The sequence below is a fragment of the Mirounga angustirostris genome, unplaced genomic scaffold (genome assembly GCF_029215605.1).
Source record: "Mirounga angustirostris isolate CCGP_5_RB_7025 unplaced genomic scaffold, mMirAng1.0.hap1 SCAF_11, whole genome shotgun sequence".
In the NCBI taxonomy this organism is placed as follows: Eukaryota; Metazoa; Chordata; class Mammalia; order Carnivora; family Phocidae; genus Mirounga; species Mirounga angustirostris.
Genome location: NW_026991719.1, coordinates 74,638,999 through 74,645,409, shown reverse-complemented (window position 1 = coordinate 74,645,409; position 6,411 = coordinate 74,638,999). Strand labels below are relative to the sequence as shown.

Sequence of the window (6,411 nt, the reverse complement as noted above, 5' to 3'; positions counted from 1 at the left end):
TATCACATCGTTTTTATTCATTCATTCATTGATGGGCATTTGGGTTATTTCCATATCTTGGCTATTGTGAATAGTGCTGCAGTAAACATAGGAATGAATATATCATGTCAAAATCCTGTTTTCATTTCTTTGGGTATATATCAGGAAGTGGAATTGCTGGATCATATGGTAGACCTATTTTTAATTTTTTGAGGAGATTCCATATTGCTTTCCATAGTGATTGAACACATTTACATCCCCACCAACAATTTATAAATGTTCTTTTATTAACCACATCCTCGCTTGTACCTGTTGTCCCTTCTATTCTTGATAATAGCTATTCTAACAGGTATGAGGTGATATCTCATTGTGGTTTTGATTTTTTTGTTGTTGTTGATTGTTTTGTTGTTTAGTTTTAATTTCATAATCATAAATTTAACTCTGCAATCCAGCTAGACTTGGACAGGAATAAATAAAATATGGAATCCAAAGGACTGCAGTGAAAGCACAAAGATTATAGGATATTTCAAGCAGATGGGGGTGAAGGAGGGCTCACCTGAGCTACGGAAGGAATGGTCTGGTAGTTAAGGTAAAACACCAAGTCAAATTTATTATATTTGTCCACAGTGAGCAATGGTGATCTTGCTAGTCTTGCCATTTGTGGTCTCAATGCACTCCATGGCTTCCACAATATTCATGCCTTCTTTCACCTTGCCAAGATCACATGCTTCCCATCCAACCACTCAGTCTTGGCAGTGCAGATGAAAAACTGGAAGCTATTTGTATTGGGTCCAGCATTTGCCATGGACAAGATGCCAGGACTCATTTGCTTCAGGATCAAATTCTCATCATAAAATTTCTCCCCACATATGGACTTACTGCCAGTGCCATTAGGGTGTGTGAAGTCACACCCTGGCACATAAATCCTGAAATAACTCTGTGAAAGCAGGAATGTTTATAACCAAATCTTTTCTCCCCAGTGGTCAGAGCATGAATGTTTTCTGCTGTCTTTGGAGCTTTGTCTGCAAATAGCTCAAAGGAGATGCAGCCCAAAGGCTCACCACCCAGGGGAGTGTCAAACAACAAGGTGGGGTTGTCCATGGCTGGGTGGTGCAGACAGTTCCAGGGTGGTGGGTGACTGCAAGGTCTCACTGTAGTTTTGATTTGCATTTCCCTGATGATTAGTGATATTGAACAACTTTTCATGTACCTGTTGGTCATTTTTATGTCCTTCTTGGAAAAATGTCTACTTAGTTCTTCTGCCCATTTTTTAAATTGGATTGCTTGTTTTTTGTTAGGTTGTATGAGTTCTTTATATGGATTGCAAAAATTTATCCCATTCTGTAGGTTGTCTTATTGTTTTATTTTTAATTGTTTCTTTTGTTGTGCAGAAGCTTTTGACTTTTACATGGTCCCATTTTTTTTTGATTTTACAATTTATTGGTATGGAAGAATTCATGTGATTTTTTTACTTAAGGCTTTGTTAACCAAGAATTAAAAAAAAAAAAGCAAAACAAAGAATTTGCAAAAATGTACATAAGTTATGCAAAATTTGACTAACATAGATTTGAATCAATAGTCAATTGTATATGAATACATGACCAATTTCAAATTTTTAATTTTTAAAAATTTTTTATTTAAATTCAATTTAGTTAGCATATGCTGTATTATTAGTTTCATGGATAGAAGTTAGTGGTTCATCAGTTGCATACAACACACAGTGATGATTACACTGAGTGTCCTCCTTAATGCCCATCACCCAATTACCCCATTCCCTGACCTACCTCCCCTCCAGCAACCTTCAGTTTATTCCCTATAGTTAAGAGTCTCTTATGGTTTTCTTCCCTCTGTTTTTATCTTATTTTATTTTTCTTTCACTTATGTTCATCTGTTTTGTTTCTTAAATTCCACATATGAATGAAATCATATGGTATTTTTCTTTCTCTTACTGATTTATTTCACTTAGCATAATACCCTCTAGTTCCATCCACATCATTCCAAATGGCAAGATTTCATTCTTTTTATGACTGAATAATATTCCATTGTGTATATATATACCACATCTTCTTTATCTATTCATCTGTGAATGGACATCTAGGCTCTTTCCATAGTTTGGCTATTGTGGACATTGCTGCTATAAATATTTTGGGTGCATGTGTTTGTTTGAATCACTACATTTGTACCCTTTGGATAAATACCTAGTAGTATAATTGCTGGGTTGTAGGGAAGTTCTGTTTTTAACTTTTTGAGTAACCTCCATACTGTTTTCCAGACTTGCTGCTCCAGTTTGCATTCCCATCAACAGTGTAAGAGGGTTCCCCTTTCTCTGCATCCTCTCAAAAGTTGTCATGTTCTTGAGTTGTTCATTTTAGCCTTTCTGACCAGTGTGAAATGATATCTCATCATGGTTTTGATTTGTATTTCCTTGATGCTGAGTGATGGGCAATTTTTTCATGTGTCTATTAGCCATTTGTATGTCTTTTTTTGAGAAATGTCTGTTCATGTCTTCTGCCCATTTCTTGACTGCATTTTTTTGTTGTTGTTTTTTGGGTGTTGAGGGTAATAAGTTCATTATAGGTTTGGATACTAGCCCTTTATCAGAAAAGACATTTGCAAATATCTTTTCCCATTCTGTAGGTTGCTTTTTAGTTTTGTTGAACACTTCCTTTGCTGTAAAGAAGGTTTTTATCCTGAGGAAGTCCCAATGGCTCATTTTTGCTTTTGTTTCCCTTGTCTTTTGAGATGTGTCTAGCAAGAAATTACTGCAGCTGAGGTCAAAGAAGTTGTTACCTGTGTGCTCCTCTAAGATTTTGATGGATTACTGTCTCACTTTTAGGTCTTTCCTCCATTTTGAGTTTTATTTTGTGTATGATGTAAGAAAGTGGTCCAGTTTCATTCTTCTGCATGTGGCTGTCTAATTTTTCCAACACCATTTGTTGAAGAGAGTATCTTTTTTTCCACTGGGTATTCTTTCTTGTTTTGTGTAAGATTAGTTGACCATATAGTTGTGGTTCCATTTCTGGGTTTTCTATTCTGCTATTCCAATACATGAACATGGAATGTTTTCCCATCTTTTTGTGTCTTCCTCAATTTCTTTCATAAGTGTTCTATAGTTTTCAGAGTACAGATCCTTTACCTCTTTGGTTAGGTTTATTCCTAGGTATCTTATGTTTTTTAGTGCAATTGTAAATGGGATCAATTCTTTGATTTCTCTTTCTTCTGCTTCATTGTTAGTGTATAGAAATTCAACTGACTTCTGTGCATTGATTTTATATCCTGTGACTCTGCTGAATTTCTGTATCACTTCTGGCAATTAGTTGGTGGAGTCTTTTGAGTTTTCTACATAGAATATCATGTCATCTGTGAAGAGTGAAAGTTTGTATTCTTCTTTGCCGATTTGGATGCTTTAATCTCTTTTTGTTGTCTAATTGCTGAGGCTAGGACTTCCAGCATTATGTGGAACAACATCCCTGTGGAGTTCCAGACCTTAGGGGAAAAGCTCTCAGTTTTTCCCCATTAAGGATGATATTTGCTGTGGGACTTTTGTATATGACTTTTATCATATTGAGGTATGTTCTCTCTATCCCTACACAGTAGAGGGTTTTTATCAAGAAAGGATGCTGTATTTTGTCAAATGCTTTTTTCTGCATCTATTGAGAGGACCATATGGTTCTTGACCTTTCTTTTATTAATATGGTATATCACATTGATTTGCTGATGTTGAACCACTCTTGCAGCCCAGGAATAAATCTTACTTGGTTGTGGTAAATAATCCTTTTAATGTACTATTGTCTCCTATTAGCTAGTATTTTGGAGATAATTTTTGCTTCCATATTCATCAGGGATTTGGGGGTGTAATTCTCCTTTTCAGTGGGGTGTTTGGTTTTGAGATCAAGGTGATGCTGGCCTGATAGAAGGAGTTTGGAAGTTTTTCTTCCATTTCTATTTTTGGAACATTTTCAGAAAAATAGGTACTAGTTCTTCTTTAAATGTTTGGTAGAATTCCACTGAGAAGCCATCCAACCCTGGACTCTTGTTCGTTGGGAGATTTTTTATTACTGATTCAATTTCTTTGATGGTTCTGGATTGGTCAGGCTTTCTATTTCTTCCTGTTTCAGTTTTGGTAGTTTATATGTTTCTAGGAATTTATCCATAATTTGTTGGCATAAAATTGCTCATAATATTCTCTTCTAATTGTTTGTATTTCTGATGTGTTGGTTGTGATCTCTCCTCTTTCATTCATGATTTTATTTGTTTGGGACCTTTCTCTTTTCTTTTTGTTAAGTCTGGCCTAGGGTTTATTGAGCTTATTAATTCATTCAAAGAATCAGCTTCTAGTTTCATTGATCTGTTCTGCTTTTCTGATTCCTGTATCATTGATTTCTGCTCTAATCTTTATTATTTCTCTTCTTCTGCTGGATTTAGGCTTTATTTACTGCTCTTTTTCCAGCTTTTTTAGATGTAAGGTTAGGTTGTACATTTGAAACTTTTCTTGTTACTTGAGGAAGGCCTGTATTACTATACACTTCCCTCTTAAGACCACTTTTGCTTCATCCCAAAGGTTTTGAACTGTCATGTTTTCATTTTGATTTGCTTCCATGTATTTTTTTAATTCTTCTTTAATTTCCTGGTTGATCCATTCATTCTTTAGTAGGATGTTCTGTAACTTCCATGTATTTGTGGTGCTTCCATTTTTTTTTTCTTGTGGTTGACTCAACTTTCATAATGTTATGGTCTGAAAATGTACAAGGTATGATCTCAATCTTTTTGTACTTGTTGAAGGATGATTTGTGACCCAGTATTGTGATCTATTCTGGAGAATGTTCTAGGTGCACTTGAAAAGAATGTATATTTTGCTGCTTTAGGATGAAATGCTCTGAATATATCTATGAAGTCCATCTGGTCCAATGTGTCATTCAAAGCCATTGTTTCCTTGTTGATCTTCTGCTTTGATATTCCGTCTATTGTTGTGAATGGGGTGTTAAAGTCTCCTACTATTTTTTTTTATTATTATCTATGCGTTTCTTTAAGTTTGTTATGAATTAATTTATATATTTGGCTGTCCCATGTTGGGGGCATAAATATTTATAATTCTTAGATCTTTTTGTTTATTATGATATAATGCCATTCTTCATTTCTTATTACAGTCTTTGGTTTAAAATCTTGTTTGTTTGATATGAGGATGGCTACTCCAGGTTTCTTTTGATGTCCATTAGCCTGATGAATGATTCTCCACCCCCTCACTTTCAATCTGGAGATGTCTTTGGGTCTAAAATAAGTCTCTTGCAGACAGCATATTGATGGGTCTTGTTTTTTTATCCATTCTGTAACCCTATGTTTTTTGATTGAGTCACTTGGTCCATTTACATTCAGAGTAATTATTGAAAGATATGAACTTAGTGCCATTTATGACCTGTAAATTCACTCTTCCTGTAGATTGTTTCTCTTCCTTTCTTGTCTTTATTACTTTTGGCCTCTCTCTCCGCTCAAAGGATCCCCTTTAATATTTCTTGCAGGGCTGGTTTAGTGTTCACAAATTCCTTTAATTTTTGTTTGTCATGGTTAGTCTTTATTTCTCTTACTATTCTAAATGACAGCCTTGCTGGATAAAATATTCTTGGCTGCATGTTTTTCCCATTTAGCACATTGAATATATCACACCAGTCCTTTCTGGCCTGCCAGGTTTCCATAGACAGTTCTGCTGTCAGCCTTATGTGTCTACCCTTGTAGGTTAAGGACATTTTCTCTCAAACTGCTTTCAGGATTTTCTCTTTATCTTTGTAATTTTCAAGCTCCACTATAATATGTCAAGTTGTTGACCTATTTTTGTTGAATTTGAGGGGGGTTCTCTGTGCCTCCTGGACTTGAATGCCTGTTTCCTTCCCCAGATTCAAAGTGTTCTCAGCCTTTTGCTGGACCCTTCCCAGGAAAGTGGTTGCATGACCATGCAGTGGTTGGAAGTTTATGGCAACATAGAGTGGAAAGCCAGCACCTAGACTCGCTATTTTTAGCTGGCTTCCCCACTCTTATGCCTGGGGACTCTGCCACCCTCAGGCACCATCCATTCTTCTTGTGACCCCAGGGATCCTGAGACCATGCTTTCACATCTGGGATCCTGTCCTGCTTCACCACCTGAGCTCCTTTAAGCCAGACACATCCCCCCATTGTAGCAGACTTCTAAAAGTTCCAATTTTGCACTCTTCTTCTTATAATACTTTACAGTAGCCTCCTTAAGCACCTTCCCTCCCCTCTGCTGTATCCTCAGTTATATCCCACTGGATTTAAGCCTCTGCACCTCCTACTTTCCAAACGATGTTTGCTTTTCTACTTGTAGACTTGCAGCATTTCTTATCTCTGATCTATGATTAATTTCTCAGGTGTTCAGAATGAATTGAATACTATCTAGTCATATTTGAGGGACCAGAGAAATTT

The 6,411-nt window shown here is 36.2% G+C and overlaps 1 pseudogene; it reads right to left on the bottom strand.

The window, feature by feature from the left end:
• Positions 1-590: 590 nt before the first annotated feature.
• On the bottom strand, positions 591-1,080 carry LOC123861870 (peptidyl-prolyl cis-trans isomerase A-like; annotated as a pseudogene).
• Positions 1,081-6,411: the final 5,331 nt, after the last annotated feature.